Below are 21,295 nucleotides of genomic sequence, written 5' to 3' on the forward strand. Positions count from 1 at the left end.
GGCCGTGCAGGTGGTGCTTCCAGATGGTGCGGCCACAGTGCAGTTGCGCTATGTACAAGGCACCACTGGTACACACCTAGTTACGGCCCTGGTTAATGCTACCACTGTGCTTGCGAGTTAGTACATAGCTGGGATAATCATGTAGAAAATAATTATCCCCGCTGCAATGTACACCGGAAAATATTGCGGCACTTCTGTTATTTTTTAAAATAAATATTCAACTTAATCTTATACTTTTGTATAAAAACAATCCACCAAATCCAATCCGGCTAAAAGCAGACTTTGCCATCAACTTTTGATAGTGTATAAAGGTGGGTATACACTGATAGATATATCTGCCGATCAATTGATCGGCAGATTTATCTATGGACGGATCGGGCAGTGTGCTGTGCATACACACTGCCCGAACCGTCGGGGACTGACATCATGAACTGGACGGGCGTGTACACACGCCCGCCCAGTTAAGCTGTCAAGCACCACCGGCCGCCACAGCATGTGTACGGGCGGCCGGCTGGTCGCCCGTACACACACAGCAATGCGCCAATATATCGGTAGATATATTGGCCGTCGGCTGTGCTGTGGGGCCGACGCGATATGTCTGTGAACTACGGAGTTCACAGACATATCGCCCGTACACACTGGCCGACGGACCCGCGATATATCGCCCGTTCAATAGAATAGCCGATATATCGGCCAGTGTGTACCCACCTTTACACACCCCAATTCTAACAATTTGATAAAAAAACGAATAAATATTTTTGAATGATTGTAACAAATGTGGCTAGGTTAAATGAATAATTTGCATCCCACTAATATAGGTAACCCATTATCATATGTGTGTTATATCATGTCATTCCATCAAAGTTCACTAATGTATACTTTTTTCCTCACCACTGACGTAAGCATCTGTAGATACAAATACTAGTAATATTTTAAAAAGGCAGTGAGTAAATTACATAAACTAAAAAAATAAGGATGTACTGTACCTCAACATATGACACTATCAGAACTCCTTTAGATTTTCTTAATCTAGGTTAATGTATTGTCTATAATTAAAGTTAGTAATTAGACAACCAACAAGGATTGAAGGCATATATATGATTAACCCTCTCAGTGTCATGGTACATGTTTCAGAGATGGGATCCTTCATCAGACAATTGAAGAATTGTTCTCCACTATGCCTGTAATTCTTATTTGCGCTCCCTCTGCCTTCCCTATACAATACTGTGTTCTCACTGTGGCAGTGAAGGGGTGATTCACAAGACTCTGCAGCAGGGGCATTGTATTGTGGCTATTAGATACAGTAGTGATATCCCTCTTCTCTGGCACTGGTGTACTTTGGAATTAATTAACGTTTGCATTGTCTTTGTTATTTTACAATATGTTGACACTTTACAAATGAAGCAAATATGACAGAACTAGCTTATCCACTATTCCTAGTTCTTAATTACCACATATTTTATTATTTCAAGCTGTGATTTGTGTTTGAGGTAAAGAATCTTAAAAAGCAATGCTCTGTTTTGTTTTTACTGGGGTGAGCTCAGGGCAGGACAGACCATCTGGCAAATTCCAGTAGGGCTGATTGTTGGATGGGTCAGTCCAGCTACACAGAGAGCGAGGCTGGCCAAGAAGTGCAGCCTCCTCGCTCTCTGCTAGGTCGTCCGCCGCCGGTATACAGGCCCCCTGACTCATGGCATGCCCCTAGAGTTTCCACCTCATCCCTTTAATTCTTGACACATATAAATGACACAGGTTCTGTGGCTGGCTGACTTCGACTCCATTTCCATTTCGTTTTTAATCAGAACCTGTGTAATTAATATGTGTCCAGAATAAAAGGGATGAGGTGGTAACCCTACATGCCTCTATGAGCTGTGGCCACACCCCTTTGTGCGCGCGCCTGTGGCGCACAGTGATGTGCCAGGGCTGCTTCACAGCCCAAGTCTGTCCCTGGGAGGGCTGAATATATTAATATTAATGGCATTTAATCTAGTGGTATGCATACAAATCAAAAGCAAAAATAATGCCTTAGAGGGGATGGAGTTAGTAATAGACCAAATAGTGCCCAGGGCGGAGAATTCCCAGCTGGCGGCACCATGCATTTTCAGTGTAATACCCCTTTTCCACTTGCTCTTAGAAACACTGGTAAATGCGCGGGGGCACGCATTTACCCGTGTTTTGCCCTAGTGGAAAAGGGTTCCCCGGCAAATTCCCGGATCAAGTTCCCGGAATCCTACCCGGGTAGCTAGCCGGGTTGAACACGTGTTCAACCCGGCTAGCTGTCTAGTGTGAACGGGCTCCCGTTCACAGTGTATAGGGAGGGCGGCGCTGGGAGATCATGTGATCTCCCAGCGCCGCCCCTGCCACGTCAGTAGTAGCGTCACCAACCCGGCAATATGCCGGGTTGGTGAGCGCTGTTCAAAAGGGGCTGTAGCACGGGTCGCAGCCGTGTCAGGCGACACGGCTGCGACCCGTGCTTTAGTGGAAAAGGGGTATTAGTAGGAACAACCACTCATGTAAATGCATGCATTGTTCATCATTTGCTGTGTACACACTAGACAATTTGAACAATAGATCGTTCAAAACCGTCGTTATCGCTCAAATCGAGATAAAAATCGTCTAGTGTGTATGGGCTTTAAGACTGAATGATAAAGCTGTACTATCATTCAACTGTAACCAAATCATGTTCTAGAATAACACATTGCATATTACAATGGACGCTTTTTTTTATTTGCAACTGTCTCGTAATCACCTTTATTCTAGTTACTTAGTATCAAAATTGTTAATTTTAGTTTCACAATTAACTATCAAAGTGACATAAGAACAACGCACAAAAGTATAACCGCAACAGAAAAACCATGGTTAATATGCTGTGTTCCACTTATCAGTACTGCTTTTCAAGTTCTCTTTGCTTTGTAGGTGATGTAAGTTTTATTTTGGTGTAATGTTCCTATTTATAATACAAATGGTTTTTATTATGTGCACAATTAATAGTTATGATCAGGGATGTGTGGTGAGGTAAATGACTGGGGAGGCACTGGCTAGTGACAGAGTCACATTTACACACAATATATGAGCCCAAGAGTTCATGTGGGCATTATACACCGGTGCAACAGTATATACCGCTGGAAATATGGTGACTTTTGATTAGAGATGTGCAGAATAGATAGGCACTGCCCTTCCTGTCAGGCTTTTTACTCGAGTTTTCACCATAAAAATGCTTAGAATAATACAAAGAATATATTTATACAATATTCTTTGTATTTTTTATATATAAAACTCTGGCGTATACTGGAGCATGACAGGAAAGGGTCTGCCTCACCCCACCGCACGTCACTAGTGATGATCGCAACGTAGTTTAGTCATTTAGCACTTTAGCAGGTGACACTTCTGACCTCATCATTGTCTGAGCCTACCGACCATCTTTCCTGTACTCCGCTGTTTCAGCTGACATGAGATATTCCACACGGTATGTAGTCATGTGACCTGCGGTCAGGAGACTGACGGTCACATAACCTCCCCCTACATCTCGCCCCCTCACAATCCCGACGGTTGGCATGCTGACCAATAGGGACTTTTCCCACTCATGGTCGACATGGACTAATTGTCAACACATGAAAATGGTCAACACATTAAAAGGTTACTTTTATTTTGGGTCGTTTTCTGCGTAAAGTGACAAGGAACCCCAATTAGTGCACTGCGTCCCCTTGCATAGCTCGCTTCGCTCGCCATGCTTCGGGCACGGTACTTTGCTGCGCTCAGCGCTGGTTACCATTCCCAATCGTAGTCCACGTGGATCGTAAAGTATAAAAAAAGTTCCAAAAAAGAAAAAAAATTTGAAAAACGCACGTCGACCTTTTCATGTGTCGACCTTTCATGTGGTTGCCATTTTCATGTGTCGACCGTTTGTCCATGTCGACCAATAGGGGTCGACCTAATGAGTGTTGACCTTAACATTGTCGCCCATCTGAACGGATACTGGTTTAGGTTCACAAATGGGAGTTTAACCCCATCTATTTTGGCGCTTAAAAAGTAATGGATGCCCAAACAGAGTAACAATTGAATTACTTTGGGTGGCCAATAAAACATTTGAATCGCCCCCACTGAGCTTTTTATTTTGTTTTTTTTAACACTACTATACTTTATTATGTGCTGCCTAAATTCTTAAACATGCATATCAATAAGACACCCATGATGCTTCATTCTGTAGGTTCTTTCAAGATGCTATAAAGCAGATGCTCTCATTCTGTACACAATGCAGTCTTTGGATACAAGACATCCAACCACATTATTCTAACCATAGATTACAGTTGTTTTTGCCAAATAGCCAGATCTTGCAGATCAATTGTGCGGTCAAGTTAAGAGCACCATACACTAGAACAATTTTGCTCAATTTCAGCTCAATTCAGTCATTCGGGCCAATATATAGGGGGAAATCGTGCATTTTTGCTGTGTATCCAATCCGATGCGCGGCCCCGTGAGCATCGGGTCGACTCCTCCAGGTCGTTGGTGCTGCACTCGTTATTTGTCGTGATCAAATGGAATTGTATGGAATCGAACAGAAAAAAGTGTGGGTTTTGTGCTCGCGATATATCGAATGCGATCTATAGTATGAAGTTTGAAGCACCCTAATCCAGCCCATCAGATGTATCCGATGGTACCTGTGAATGCATGCTATTGTAGGCGCTTGACATATCATATGCGATGTATAGCATGATCAAAAAAGTCAAATTGTACCAAATCGTTTGGAATCATATGTAAACACTCCCGGGAAGCTCCAGGGAGAGTTCAAGGGAAATCGCCTCCGACTTCAGCCTCAGACATATCGTTTTAGTGTATGAGGCCCTTTAGTTGTATCAGACCGAGTTGATTTCTCACATCAAGAGCTGATTCTTTCAGAGAGTGTACTTATCTTCAAATCCTAGCCTTTCTTTGTAAGTGGTGCAGCTTTCATTTTTTTTATTATTAGTTCCGGAGATCTTATTGGAATATCAAAATATATATTTTTTCTACACAATGGGGGTAATTCTGAGTTGATCGCAGCAGGAACTTTGTTAGCAGTTGGGCAAAACCATGTGCACTGCAGGGGAGGCAGATATAACATGTGCAGAGAGAGTTAGATTTGGGTGGGGTGTGTTCAGTCTGCAATCTAAATTGCAGTGTAAAAACGAAGCAGCCAGTATTTACCCTGCACAGAAACAAAATAACCCACCCAAATCTAACTCTCTCTGCACATGTTATATCTGCCTCCCCTGCAGTGCACATGGGCCCTCATTCCGAGTTGTTCGCTCGGTAAAAATCTTCACATCGCAGCGATTTTCCGCTTAATGCGCATGCGCAATGTCCGCACTGCGACTGCGCCAAGTAAATTTGCTATGCACTTAGTAATTTTACTCACGGCTTTTTCATCGTTCTGGCGATCGTAATGTGATTGACAGGAAATGGGTGTTTCTGGGCGGAAACAGGCCGTTTTATGGGCGTGTGGGAAAAAACGCTACCGTTTCCGGAAAAAACGCAGGAGTGGCCGGAGATACGGAGGAGTGTCTGGGCGAACGCTGGGAGTGTTTGTGACGTCAAACCAGGAACGACAAGCACTGAACTGATCGCAGATGCCGAGTAAGTCTGAAGCTACTCAGAAACTGCTACGAGGTGTGTAATCGCAATATTGCGAATACTTTGTTCGCAATTTTAAGATGCTAAGATTCACTCCCAGTAGGCGGCGGCTTAGCGTGAGCAACTCTGCTAAAATCGCCTTGCGAGCGAACAACTCGGAATGACCTCCATTGTTTTGCCCAACTGCTAAAAAAATTTCCTGCTGCGATCAACTTGGAATTACCCCCAATGTATTTTCTATTACATTTGCTTCGGTCTTCAGTTTGGTACCTTTTAGATGTATGAGCAATGACCTCTGAATGGACAGGTTTGATTTAGTAATTATGACAATCACTTCAGCGGAGTAGTGGTAATGTAGTAGTAACCTTAGCAGAACAGTTAATTCTAGCATGTGCTGGTTGTATGTTTCAGTCTTTAAATCTGCTGACAAATATGAACAAAATCCTATTTGTGCATGTGAGGTTGCCATAAAACAAATAAAAAAGATGAATATAGATAGATAGATATAATCTCTCAAAGCGACGACACTCCCATGCTTCAGGTCCAAAATGCATCCTGGTACCCTCATTAACCCTGTAAGTATATGAGGGTAAGTATTTTTATAGCACAGCAAATACACAAATTCCCCTAACGGTGCCAGCAAACAATTTATATAATAAAGTAGTCAAATTAGGTTGTCATGCCATAAATCAATTCCACTGCAGCAATCCTTTAGAACCCATCTGCACAGGTTCTAATTTAAGAGACCAAATCACCATCATATAAAGTAGGGGTGGGTAAAATACGGCCCGCGGGCCGGATGTGGCCCGCAAACCGATCCTGCCCGGCCCACTGCCTCCCACCAGCGATCAATGACAAGCGGCCCGACCGGCTGAGCTGCTTGTCATTGCTCTGCACTGCAGTACCTCCAAGCTGCCGACGGCGCCTCTCTCCTCTGCTGCTGCTGCATTGTAGCAGCCACCTCCTCCCGCCTCCAGAGTCCCCAGTGACAACGGCTGTGTTCAGCCGAAAAGTGGGCGGGGCTATGTGCCGATGAGGGGGCGGGGCAACACGGGGGCGGAGCTACACGGAACAAGAGCCAGGCTGCTACAGATCCATCCCTTCTGCCACTGCCAGCCAGATCAGTACGTTAATGGGAAAAGTGAGTGAGAAAAAAAAAGGGTGTGTGTGTATATTTGTGTGTGCCGGCAGTGGCATCAGACTGATTTTAGGTTTGGGGGAGAGATCTTTAGCTCTCGCTGTACCAACCCCTCCCGTGTTCTGTCACCATGTCACCCCCGTGTTCTGTCACTGTCACCACCACCCCGTTTTCTGTCACTATGTCACACCCCCCGTGTTCTGTCACTGTCATCCCCCCTCCCCGTGTTCTGTCACTGTGTCACCCCCCCGTGTTCTGTCACTGTCAACCCCCCTCCCCGTGTTCTGTCACTGTGTCACACCCCTTGTGTTCTGTCACCGTGTCACACCTTTCCCCAGGGGCCATAAGACACTGAATAATTTGCTTGCTGCACAATAATTATCCTAAATAAAATGTTAATTTGTAAAAGGGGACTCTACCTGCTGTAATGTGTAAAAGGGGGCTCTACCTTCCATACTGTGTAAAAGGGAGGTCTACCTGCCGTAATGTGTGTAAAAGGGAGCTCTACCTGCCGTAATGTGTGTAAAAGGGGCTCTACCTGGTGTAATGTGTGTAAGTGGCGCAATTTGAATAATGGAGACTATTGTGCAGCCTAATATGAATCTGTATTATTTTTTGCCCACACCCCTTCCACATGAAGCCACGTCCCTATATTTTTGGCAAGTGGGGGGAGCTGCTATTTTGTATGTGGCCCTTGGATACTGACAGGAAATGTCAAGTGGCCCCACAGCTGAAATAATTGCCCACCCCTGATATAAAGGATCACGCAAAACCAAATTAAAAAAACAAAGTATGGAAATGCCAGTGGTTTCAAATAATAATATTTAATTTAAAAATATTTCTACTTTATAACAATATCTAAAACACATACATAAATGTGTGTGTGTGTGTGTGTTTGTATGTATGCATGCATGTGTATATAAGTATGATTAGTAACCAAATATCTTTCTAGGGGTCTGAACAACTACTCTGTATGCCGCATATGTATTCAGTTGAGACAACAGTACATGGGTGCTTATGAAAGAGAAATATCTCATATTGGTGGCTGTGATTTTCCCTAACATTTCTATGGGTTTGATCTTCCTGTCCCAAAGGGGGCCCCACTGCACGGCTGAGTGTTACATGATACTGGTCATTGCTCCCTTGCAGAGATCTCAGGAGGCTGTTCTGTATTACAGCAAGCAGATGGACGCCAGATGTGGCTTTATGTGAAGCAGTTTTTTGGTTCCCAGAACAAGGGTCTCCTACCCCTGCCCTGCAGCGAGAACCATCACCGCTTTTCACAGTGGTGTTTTCATTTCACTACAGGCGTTAGCTTATATAATACAGATTGCTTTCTGTCACCGCAGCAGAAGCCTGAACACAGGCATAAAAAAGGCACTGTCATATTAAACTACATAACAGTTCTCTGTACATTGCAAATACTGTCAAATCTGTTAATTATGGGGATAGACGGATCTATTTACTAAGCCTAGGATGGAGATAAAGTGCAACAAAAAAAAAGGGCCTACTTCAGACCTGGTCGCTGCTGCAAATGCAGGCTGAAGCCCGATGCTTTTGCACGTCTGCGGGGGGAAGGGTTAGAGCAGTAGAGACTGACATGCGGGGCTGAGGCCCCGCATGTCTAAGATTTTTATTGTAGATGTGCGTTTTCTCGCACATCTACGATCAGGTCTGAATTAGGCCCAAAGTACCAGTCAATCCGCTCCTAACTGCCATGTCACAGGCTGTGTTTGAAAAATGACAGTTAGGAGCTGGTTGGCTGGTAGTATATCTCCATCCACCTTACCTCCATCCAAGGCTTAGTAAATAGACCCATAAGTATCTTAAAGACAGGAAGTGGACAGCACTGAATGTGTCATGGAGGCGGTCAACTACACTTTATTCTTATTCTTCTAGTTCGCCCAAAGACTTCATGGATTCAAACTGCTCCTCACTTTGCTACAATGGTTCACCTCTTTAAACCCAGAGAAACAGCTACGGAGTTGCCCATAAATGAGTGTACATAAAATGTGGGTACATGTGCCCATATACTGTACTGTATACAATGTAAATGCATACTATAAGTTTGCATAAAGTATGCTAATATGTAATTAAACATATAATCATCCCTTGATATGCCAGTCATCATCATGTCTTTTATGATTGCATTATTTTTCTTACTAGTTGACAAAAATATCCCCCTACCACAGAAAAAAAATAATCACCAGCTGGAAAAATTGTTGAGACAAACGGCATTAGGTCCCTGCCATAATATCCACAAAATCTAGCCTTATCCGCAATGTCACTCCCCAATATATACAGATGTGTCCTCAGACACATAGCTCTCCAGCTGTTGTGATACTACAAGTCCCAGCATTCCCTGCCACAGATTTGCTATATGGGAATGCTAAAATGGTGGCAGGGCATGCTGTGATGTGTAGTGTCACAAAAGCTGGAGAGCCACATGGTGTCTATATGCTATACGGTGTGAGACACCTGGTATAACTGAGCCGCTCCAAGAGAAGTACCGTACCTGCTAGAGATGCCAGGCTGCAACTATCACTGCACAGGAAAAAGGTGCAGATGAATCACAATGGAACTAGGACATCATTCAGCTTGGATCGCTATTGAGACAGAAAGTGCAATTCCCCTCCCCCCTATGCATATGCCGTCGCGTAATTGCAATGCATAGGCAGAAAAGAAGTACCATCGACAGTAGCGGTTGACCCAGGGCTACTCAGAATAATGAGAATGCAGTCTGATGCAAATCAAGAAAGATCCCTGGATGGCCGGACCTGTGAAGAGGAGAGGGGCTATTATATATGCTGCGGCTTGAAAATCCGTGCATGCGGACATATGTGTAGGAAAAAAACACACGTCCTGACAGAAGTTGGCATCTTTCCACAATCATCTTGAGGAGTCATATCATTATGCTACAGCATACCTCCCAACACTGTGATCCCAGAAGAGACACATCTCACGTGCCAAAGGCGTGCGCTCACGAAAAAGGGGTATGGCCTATGTAAAAGGGCTTCGAGGCAATGCCACGACTGCAAACCACTCACCCTGTTTTCCGTGACTGTGGGGTCATGGCCAGCACTCTACCATTTGTGTCACTGTGTCACTTGTGAATAGATGCTGTGCGCATGCGCACAGCAACTATTCACTGCAGAGCTGCTAGTGACAGGAGGCCTCCTGACTGCCCCACCCCCTCCATGGGACACTGTGGCCCGCGTGTGGGACAGCGGGACAGTCCCAAAAATACGGGACTGTCTCGTGAAAATCGGGACAGTTGGGAGGTATGCCTACAGTGTTTAGGTATGTTGGCGCTATATAAGAAACTGCTAATAAATCATACTGTATTTGTAAAAGTAAGAACCAAGTGCTATAGAAAGAAGCGCACACATGATGATTCCCTTTGTGAACTATCAGGATCGGCTTATGGGGGTAATTCCAAGTTGATCGCAGCAGGAAATTTTTTAGCAGTTGGGCAAAACTATGTGCACTGCAGGGGGGGCAGATATAACATTTGCAGAGAGAGCTAGATTTGGGTGTGTTAGTTTGTTTCTGTGCAGGGTAAATACTGGCTGCTTTATTTTTACACTGCAATTTAGATTGCAGATTGAATTCACCACACCCAAATCTATCTCTCTCTGCACATGTTATATCTGCCCCCCCTGCAGTGCACATGGTTTTGCCCAACTGCTAAAAAATTTCCTGCTGCGATCAACTTGGAATTACCCCCTATATATGTACAGGCACTGCAGCCTGGCGGGTGTCAGCCGGAGCCACCTCCTCCCCGTTGCTTAGAAACAGGAGGCCGGGTAACATGAAGCCAATGAACAACGAACATGGGGGGTCATTCCGAGTTCGCTCGCAAGCTGCTTTTAGCAGCTTTGCACACGCTAAGCCGCCGCCTACTGGGAGTGAATCTTAGCATAGTAAAATTGCGAACGAAAGATTCTCAAAATTGCGATTACACACCTCTTAGCAGTTTCTGAGTAGCTTCAAACTTACTCGGCATCTGCGATCAGTTCAGTGCTTGTCGTTCCTGGTTTGACGTCACAAACGCACCCAGCGTTCGCCCAGACACTCCTCCGTTTCTCCAGCCACTCCCGCGTTTTTCCCAGAAACGGTAGCGTTTTTTCGCACACACCCATAAAACGGCCAGTTTCCGCCCAGAAACACCCACTTCCTGTCAATCACATTACGATCACCAGAACGAAGAAAAAACCGTGAGTAAAATTCCTAACTGCATAGCAAATTTACTTGGCGCAGTCGCACTGTGGACATTGCGCATGCGCATTCGCGACTAATCGCTCCGTTGCGAAAAAAAAATAACGAGCGAACAACTCGGAATGACCCCCATGGTGCAGAGTTTCAGGGCAGCAAGGAGAATTAACAAGTGCGGATCCGGACCTGGAGGGCTGAGTGGAGAGGTCGAGCATACCCTAAACTCAGCAGTGGGCAGCCGGGGACTTGCAAGCTGTAGTGCATTTTGGGTCTTGTAGTTCCACCCAAGTATGCACAGAGGGAAAACCTCCTCTCAGACCCGGGCACAGAATGCATTCTGCACTCTGGTAAGTCCCCTGTATGGTTCCTCCTCTGCCATATTATTATTATTTCTCTCACGTCCTAGAGGATGCTGGGGACTCCGTAAGGACCATGGGGTATAGACGGGCTCCGCAGGAGACATGGGCACTCTAAAGACTTTAGATGGGTGTGCACTGGCTCCTCCCTCTATGCCCCTCCTCCAGACCTCAGTTAGATCCTGTGCCCAGAGGAGACTGGGTGCACTGCAGGGGAGCTCTACTGAGTTTCTCTGAAAAAAGACTTTTTGTTAGGTTTTTTATTTTCAGGGAGCACTGCTGGCAACAGGCTGCCTGCATCGTGGGACTGAGGAGAGAGAAGCAGACCTACTTAAATGATAGGTTCTGCTTCTTAGGCTACTGGACACCATTAGCTCCAGAGGGTCGGAACGCAGGTCTCACCCTCGCCGTTCGTCCCGGAGCCGCGCCGCCGTCCTCCTCACAGAGCCGGAAGATAGAAGCCGGGTGAGTATGAGAAGAAAGAAGACGTCAAAGGCGGCAGAAGACTTCTGATCTTCTATGAGGTAATGCGTAGCGGTAACGCTGCGCGCCATTGCTCCCAACACACACACACACTGGCGGCACTGTATGGGTGCAGGGCGCAGGGGGTCGCCCTGGGCAGCAATTATTAACCCTCTAGGGACACTGGCATAGATATATACTGTGGAGGCAGTATATTGCAAAAACCCCCGCCAGTATAAAGATTTGAGCGGGATCGAAGCCCGCCGGTAAGAGGGCGGAGCTTGATTCCTCAGCACTAACCAGCGCCACAGCACGCTGCAGAGAAGCTGGCTCCCCGGACTCTCCCCTGCTGAACACAAGTACAGAGGGCAAAAAAGAGGGGGGGGCACATTTATTTGTCGCAGTGAGTATATTTAAAGCGCTGTACTGACTGGGATTTTATTCGGTGGCGCTGGGTGTGTGCTGGCATACTCTCTCTCTCTGTCTCTCCAAAGGGCCTTATTGGGGGACTGTCTCCATATATATATATCCCTGAGTGTGTGGGGGTGTCGGTACGTGTGTGTCGGCATATCTGAAGCGGAAGGCTCATCTAAGGAGGAGGTGGAGCAGATGATTGTGGTGTCTCCGTCGGCGACGCCGACACCTGATAGGCTGGATATGTGGAATGTTTTAAATGCAAATGTGTCTTTATTACATAAGAGAATGGACAAAGCAGAGTCCAGAGAAAAGACAGGGAGTCCATCCATGGCTTTGGCTGTATCACAGGGCCCTACAGGGTCTCATAAACATCCCCTGTCCCAAGTAGCAGACACTGATACCGACACGGATTCTGACTCCAGTGTCGACTACGATGATGCGAGGTTACACCCAAGGCTGGCCAAAAGTATTCATTTTATGATTATTGCAATAAAAGATGTTTTGCATATCACAGATGACCCCTCTGAACCTGACACGAGGGTATGCATGTTTAAGGAAAAGAAACCTGAGGTAACCTTTCCCCCATCTCATGAGCTGAACGCGTTATTTGAAAAGGCTTGGGAAACTCCAGACAAGAAACTGCAGATTCCCAAGAGAATTATTATGGCGTATCCTTTCCCTGCACAGGACAGGTTACGGTGAGAATCCTCGCCCAGGGTGGACAAGGCTTTAACGTGCTTGTCCAAAAAGGTGGCGCTACCGTCTCCAGACACGGCAGCCCTCAAGGATTCTGCTGATCGCAGACAGGAAACTACCTTAAAATCAATTTATGCACATACGGGTGCCTTGCTCAGACCGGCAATAGCGTCGGCTTGGGTTTGTAGCGCTGTAGCAGCTTGGGCAGATACCTTGTCATCTGACATTGATACCCTAGATAGGGATAGCATTTTATTGACCTTAGGTCACATTAAAGACGCAGTCTTATATATGAGAGACGCTTCGAGAGACGTTGGGCTGTTAGGATCGAGAGCCAACGCAATGGCGATTTCGGCTAGGCGAGCCCTGTGGACCCGCCAATGGACGGGTGATGCCGTCTCAAAGAGACATATGGAAGTTTTGCCTTACAAGGGTGAGGTTTTATTTGGGGAAGGTCTCGCGGACCTGGTTTCCACAGCTACCGCGGGTAAATCTACTTTTTTACTTTATGTTCCCCCACAGCAAAAGAAAACACAATATCAGATGCAGTCCTTTCGGTCGCATAAGTCCAGAAGAGGTCGGGGATCTTCCTTCCTCGTCAGAGGTAAGGGTAGAGGGAAAGAATGCCTGCTACGGCTAGTTCCCAGGAGCAGAAGTCCTCCCCGGCTTCTACTAAATCCACTGCATGACGCTGGGGCTCCACTGAGGGAGTCCGCGCCGGTGGGGGCACGTCTTCGACTCTTCAGCCACGTCTGGGTTCAGTCAGACGTGGAAATTGTATCCCAAGGCTACAAGCTGGAATTCGAAGACGTGCCTCCTCGACGATTTTTCAAATCGGCTTTACCAGCTTCTCCCCCAGAAAAGGAGATAGTTTTAGCTGCAATTCAAAAACTGTGTCAACAACAAGTGATTGTCAAGGTTCCCCTAGTTCAACAGGGGAAGGGGTACTATTCAACCCTGTTTGTGGTCCTGAAACCGGATGGCTCGGTCAGATCCATTCTAAATCTAAAATCCCTAAACCTGTACTTGAAAAAGTTCAAATTCAAGATGGAATCGCTCCGGGCAGTTATCTCCAGCCTGGAAGGGGGGGATTTTATGGTGTCACTAGACATAAAGGATGCATACCTTCATGTCCCCATATATCCCTCTCATCAGGCATACCTGAGATTCGCTGTACAGGACTGTCATTACCAGTTTCAGACGTTGCCGTTTGGGCTTTCCACGGCCCCGAGGATTTTCACCAAGGTAATGGCGGAAATGATGGTGCTCCTGCGCAGGCAGGGAGTCACAATTATCCCGTACTTGGATGATCTCCTGATAAAAGCGAGATTGAGAGATCAATTGCAGAAAAGCGTGTCGCTCTCCCTGAGAGTGCTGCAGCAGCATGGCTGGATTCTAAATCAGCCAAAGTCACAGTTGATTCCAACGACTCGGCTATCTTTCTTAGGCATGATTCTGGACACGGAACAAAAGATGGTTTTTCTCCCGAGGGAAAAAGCCCAGGAACTCCAGAACATGGTCAGAGACCTATTGAAACCGAAAAAGTGTCAGTCCATCAATGCACTCGTGTACTGGGAAAAATGGTGGCGACCTACGAGGCCATCCCCTTCGGCAGGTTCCATGCGAGGACGTTTCAGTGGGACCTTCTGGACAAGTGGTCTGGGTCCCATCTACAAATACATCAGAAAATAAGCCTGTCCCCCAGGGCCAGTGTGTCTCTCCTGTGGTGGCTGCAGAGTGCTCACCTTCTCGAAGGTCGCAGGTTCGGCATTCAAGACTGGGTTCTGGTGACCACGGACGGTCCCCATTCTGAGGATGGGGAGCAGTCACACAAGGAAGAAATTTTCAGGGACTATGGTCAAGCCAGGAGGCTTGTCTACACATCAACGTACTGGAATTGAGGGCCATATACAACGGCCTACGACAAGCGGAGAATCTTCTTCGAGACCTACCGGTTCTGATTCAATCAGACAACGTCACAGCTGTGACTCGTGTAAACCGCCAAGGCGGGACAAGGAGCAGAGTGGCAATGGCGGAAGCCACCAGGATTCTTCGCTGGGCGGAAAATCACACAAATGCTCTGTCAGCAGTCTTCATTCCGGGAGTGGACAACTGGGAAGCAGACTTTCTCAGCAGACACGATCTCCATCCAGGAGAGTGGGGACTTCAAGAAGTTTTTGCAGAGATAACAAGTCAGTGGGGACTTCCACAAATAGACATAATGGCGTCACGCCTCAACAAGAAGCTTCGGAAGTATTGTGCCAGGTCAAGGGACCCTCAGGCAGTAGCGGTGGACGCCCTGGTGACACCATGGGTGTTTCATTCGGTCTATGTGTTCCCTCCTCTTCCGCTCATCTCAAAAATACTGAGAATCATAAGACAAAAAGAGTGCAAACAATACTCATTGTTCCGGATTGGCCTCGTAGGGCCTGGTATTCAGATCTTCAGGAAATGCTCACAGAAGATCCGTGGCCTCTTCCTCTCAGGGAAGACCTATTGCAGCAGGGGACCTGCGTGTTCCAAGACTTACCGCGGTTACGTTTGACGGCATGGCGGTTGAACACCAAATCCTAGCGGGGAAAGGTATTCCGGAGGAAGTCATCCCTACTCTGATTAAGGCTAGGAAGGAGGTGATGGCGAAACATTATCACCGCATCTGGAGGAAGTATGTATCTTGGTGTGAAGCCAAGAATGCTCCTACTGAAGATTTCCACCTGGGCCGTTTTCTCCACTTTCTACAGACAGGAGTGAATATGGGCCTAAAGTTAGGCTCCATTAAGGTACAGATTTCGGCCCTATCAATTTTCTTTCAGAAGGAATTGGCTTCTCTCCCAGAAGTCCAGACTTTTGTAAAGGGAGTGCTGCACATCCAGCCTCCTTTTGTGCCCCCAGTGGCACCATGGGACCTTAACGTGGTGTTACAGTTCCTAAAATCTCACTGGTTAGAGCCTCTTCAAACGGTGGATTTAAAATTTCTCACTTGGAAGGTGGTCATATTGTTGGCCTTGGCATCTGCACGGCGGGTGTCCGAATTGGCGGCTTTGTCTCACAAGAGCCCCTATCTGATTTTCCATGTGGATAGAGCAGAATTAAGGACTCGTCCTCAATTTTTGCCTAAGGTGGTTTCATCTTTTCATATGTACCAACCTATCGTGGTGCCTGTGGCTACGGGTGACCTGGAGGATTCCAAGTCCCTTGATGTAGTCAGGGCTTTAAAAATGTATGTAGCCAAGATGGCTCGGGTTAGGAAAACAGAGGCACTGTTTGTCCTGTATGCAGCCAACAAGCTTGGCGCTCCTGCTTCTAGTGAGAACATGAAAAAAAGAAGAAAGAAGGAAGGAGACTGCATCCTCACGGTCACGTGGTGCGCACACGTGACCGCAACGAGCCGTTCTCGGCAAAGTCCGTCGCCAAGGGAACCAGCCAAACAGGAAGTACAGTGCGGCCGGAGCTCGGCAGCAGACAGGACGCGGGCAGACGCGGCCGGCACCTTCCTCATACCAGGATCTCCCCCAGTATACAAGTAGGACTAGAACTTTATGAACATACACCAGGTTTGGTTTATACATGTGTCTCTGTGCACCAGTGCATTTTCAATACATGTGTCTCTGTGCACCAGTGCATTGTCATTGCACGGACCGGTATTTACAAATACCTTACCCACATGGTGCATAGACTATACTATTGACAGTCAGTTATCGCCAGCAAGGGAATTAATGCAACCCTTTTGAGGTCTATATTTCTATGAAAAAGCGGATGTGGATACGTCTGCCATTTTTTTGACCTTATCCAGCACATAAACGCCTTCTCTCTCTCTCTTTTACATGGCAGAAACCCATAATTATCCCAGTATTTCCTGAAGACACATATCATATAGAAAACACTCTGTGTCAATTTATCATTATTTTTCTATTACTTGAGAATAATTTCTGAGAGCTGAAGATTTCATTGTTTGTGTTTCCCTGCTTCTTTGATAATTCAAAGTGTAATATCATACTTTCATTACTGTTTTGGAGACCAAATTTGGAGGTTTCCCTTTCCTGCACAGTTAAAAATACCATCATTTTGATCTAATGTTTTATTTTCATATATATGATAAACTGTGCAGCTGAGAGGTTTTATTCCTACTGATACTGCGACTAACTAAGCCGTGAAAATCCAGATGGGTACTTAATCTTTTGTTATACCTTATCATTTATGATAAAAAATTTTTTTTGATTTCTTTATCAAATCAGCTGTATCGATACCTGTGGCTCATATAACAACGTAAATTGGCTCCTGTCTGTGCCCAATTGTGGACACAGTGTGACAAGGGTGAGCATAAGGTCTGCGGTCATACCCCGCTGGAGATGCCCAATCTCATCTGATCTTGGAAGCCAAGCAGTGGAGGGCCGGGTTAAGTACTTGGATAGGAGACTACCAAGGAACACCCTGGTACTGCAAATATTTGCCACCCATCTGTCACCAATACAGAGCATTGTATTACACCTCGGTTATGACCTATGATTCAACTATCTGCTAGGATTAAAATTCCCATTTGGGATATATAGCAGCTTACAAATGATGGTCATATTTTCAATAAGTGAGCAATTTATTATCACAGGTTGTCCTACAGTTGGAGTGTGATTACTAACAACACTATAGACATACCCACTTCGGCCTGAATTAGGTATTTGTACCTTACAATTTATATATTTCTCTTTATATTTTCGCAATGTCACCATTTAATAAACATCGGCACCCATTGAACTCCTCAATAATTAATTTTAAAGAGAATTAATAAAATATTGTATTTTAGTTAGTTTTTGTGACATTTAGTCGTACAACGTTATCTGTATATTGAGTGCTTCCCAACAAGAGTCTTCTTTCTTCTTTTTTTCATGTTCTCACTATGAATAACTGACTCGGGGGAGCACCACTGATGGGTAGCTTTTTTGATACATAAAAATAAGGAATGTGTTACCTTAAGTATCTGCTCCCTAAAATAAGGATTTGAACCTTAAATTTATTTATCAGTTTATACAGATAACCATCATTATACATATACATCAATTACACCAGTGCGGTTTCCAATTTTTCTGTTTCTCAATCCGCTCCTGCTTCTAAACAGACTATTGCTCGCTGGATCTGTAACACGATTCAGCAGGCTCATTCTACGGCTGGATTGCCGTTACCAAATTCGGAAAAGGCCCATTCCACTAGGAAGGTGGGCTCTTCTTGGGCGGCTGCCCGAGGCGTCTCGGCATTACAGCTTTGCCGAGCGGCGACTTGGTCGGGGTCAAACACTTTTGCTAAATTCTACAAGTTTGATACCTTGGCTGAGGAGGACCTCATGTTTGCTCAATCGGTGCTGCAGAGTCATCCGCATTCTCCCGCCCGGTCTGGAGCTTTGGTATAATCCCCATGGTCCTTACGGAGTCCCCAGCATCCTCTAGGACGTAAGAGAAAATAAGATTTTAAACCTACCGGTAAATCTTTTTCTCCTAGTCCGTAGAGGATGCTGGGCGCCCGTCCCAAGTGCGGACGTATTTCTGCAAGACTTGTATATAGTTATTGCTTACATAAGGGTTATGTTACAGTTTTGATCAGTCTCGGGCTGATGCTGTTTTGTTTCATACTGTTAACTGGTTCGTATGTTCCAAGTTGTACAGTGTGGATGGTGTGGGCTGGTATGTATCTTGCCCTTAGATTAAGAAAAATCCTTTCCTCGTACTGTCCGTTTCCTCTGGGCACAGTTCTCTAACTGAGGTCTGGAGGAGGAGCATAGAGGGAGGAGCTAGTGCACACCCATCTAAAGTCTTTAGAGTGCCCATGTCTCCTGCGGAGCCCGTCTATACACCATGGTCCTTACGGAGTCCACAGCATCCTCTACGGACTAGGAGAAAAAGATTTACCGGTAGGTTTAGAATCTTATTTTTTTTTTTTTACTCTGCTACTTGCTGGGTATATGGGATGGGGTCTTTTCACTAGGGGCTAGATTGTGTGTTTATTGCTGGATTTTGGGGGGAAGGTTTAGTGTTTTGCAAAAGACCCTGCCTGGAACAGTTGTCTAGGTACAGCACAGGGCTTATCTTGCTGGGCATGTAATTTGGCATATTACACTTTGGCATTTTACACTTTATGTAATGTGTAAAAAGGGGGTCTCTGCTGCCGTACTGTGTAAAAGGGGACTCTACCTGCTGCACTGTGTAAAAGCGGGCTCTACCTGCTGTACTGTGTAAAAGGGGACTCTACCTAGCGTACTGTGTAAAAGGGGGCTCTACCTGGCGTAATGTGTGACGGGCTCTACCTGGTGTAATGTGTGTAAGTGACGCTACTGTGCAGCTTAATTTGAATAATGGAGACTACTGTACAGCGTAGTATGATTTGGTATTATTTTGTGGCCAAGCCCCGTCCCATTAAGCCACGCGCCTATCTATTTGTTGCACGCCTAAGGTGTGCACTTGCACTATTTTACATATGGGGGGGGGGGGGGGCGCCGATGCTGTTTCTTGCACACAGCGCTAAATTGTCTAGTTACGGCACTGGCGCACACGTTACACAGAGTATATGTATATAGGTGCTACTGCGTTCAGGCCGGACGGTATCTGAAGTGTGGTGAAAAAGTGCTGGGCATTCCAGGGCAGTGACTGGGAGGTGGTTACAAATGCATGGAAAAAAAGTCAGTTAAGTGGGCGTGTCACTGCAAGCGGCGGAGTTCACAGCTACAGGTATAGGGGGCCATAGCCAGACGTAGAAATTGCACGTGCCATAGGGCTGGAGCAACAGATGTCGTGTATACGAACGTTCCAATTGGTATTACAGCATGCATGGATGCTAAAAGTAAGTGAACGGATGTGCCCAAGTTAAGGAGTGGTAAGTGCATAAAGTCGCAAACAGATGACCACCAGTGGGCGCTGCTGTATACGCTTTTGCATGTGACTCCAAATCAGGATCATCATGTTTATAAAAAATAATAATACCTTTCACAAATATTTCATTATTTGATGTGATTATGTAAACCATTATGGATTACACTAAGAGAGTTGTAGTTGAAGTCTGGGTTCCATTTTATAGGATTGTGAGGAATTTGGGGAATCCCCTAGGTGGCAACATAACTTCCGTCAGAAGTGGCATCACCACAGCTCCTGTCTACAGTATTAGGTGGGAAGTTGGGTAGGCATCCTCACCTCTTGCTACTGGGTAAGCACTAAACTTCCAGTGTAACCCTGACATAGAGGAACAAGGGCTACCAAAACAAAAAATCAAGTGGGCAAAACCATGTTGCACTGCATGTGGGGCAGATGTAACATGTGCAGAGAGAGATGGATTTGGGTGGGGTGTTTTCAAACTGAAATCTAAATTGCGTTGTAGAAATTAAGCAGCCAGTATTTACCCTGCACAGAAACAATGTGACCCACCCAAATCTAAATCTCTGCACATATTACATCTGCCCCACCTGCAGTGCACATGGTTTTGCCCAATAGCTAACTTTTTTGGTTTGCTAACAAACCTGAATAACCCCCAAGTTTCTTCCTACTCCTTCATTTCAGTGGCTGATGCTGCATGTAGGGGTCCAGTGAGGACATTAAATTGCTAAATGTCACTGATTCCATGTTTTGTGTGCTCTCTATGCATCAGCACCCTACCATTATCATTATTTTATTTATAGGGTGCCCCATTAGTGGTATATCCAATTGGGTGAGCGGGCAGGCCTCTTTGATTGGATAAGCTGGCAGGTCACTCGCTGATTAACTGAGTGAGCGGGTCGCCCAGATTGGATGAGTGGGCGGGGCACTGGCGTCTGAGGTCACCATTGAGCTACAGAAATTGATGAGAGAGAGGCAGCATGACGCACAGGACGGAGGAGGAAATCAGAGAGCTGCTGACAGCAAAAAGCATCAAGAAGTCTGTGCTATTCAGTGGAAATTTTATTGCCATGGCTATTGCAGTGAAGTCATCACCCACTTACCATGACCTCATCTCTGTGTGCCCCCCCAAAAACCCAGTCCATTTTTTATGACACATAGTATATTGCAGGGCTGACCCGCGTTCTGTGTGAAAGGGGTCGACCTGGGAATAACCCAGGTTAAATGTGCTGCGGGTTAAATGGCTTTCACCTGGATCCAACCTGACTTGAAAAATCTGGGTTTTGTGGATTTTTCTGTCTGAAATTGGTATAAATGTCTGTGGCACCGCACAAGAAAATGTTACAATGAAATATAAACATTTCAAATTTAAAAGGTTCAAACATACATTACAAGGATAAAAATCAAACCGTGTAACATTTAGACAGCTAATGGTGAGTGACAATTAAAAACATCACTTAATGAACCAGTACCCTGGGAAGCCATCTAGGTTGGTTTAATGGTAGCACCGGCCCTCTATGGCAATTTTGTTTATGAACTTTATAAGACATCCT

General features: G+C 45.7%; 1 protein-coding gene, 1 long non-coding RNA gene and 1 pseudogene across 5 annotated transcripts in view; 2 read left to right on the top strand and 1 right to left on the bottom strand.

Annotated features, from left to right (window-relative positions):
• The window catches only part of SEPTIN9 (septin 9), a 442,263-nt gene that overhangs the window by 109,663 nt on the left and 311,305 nt on the right, over positions 1-21,295 (bottom strand). The gene's annotated exons all lie outside the window — the stretch shown is intronic.
• LOC135055888 (uncharacterized) overlaps positions 1-21,295 on the top strand; it is a 76,948-nt gene that overhangs the window by 12,433 nt on the left and 43,220 nt on the right. The gene's annotated exons all lie outside the window — the stretch shown is intronic.
• LOC134896811 (5S ribosomal RNA) lies at positions 17,220-17,340 on the top strand (annotated as a pseudogene).

This window comes from Pseudophryne corroboree, chromosome 3, assembly GCF_028390025.1.
Source record: "Pseudophryne corroboree isolate aPseCor3 chromosome 3, aPseCor3.hap2, whole genome shotgun sequence".
Lineage (NCBI taxonomy): Eukaryota > Metazoa > Chordata > Amphibia > Anura > Myobatrachidae > Pseudophryne > Pseudophryne corroboree.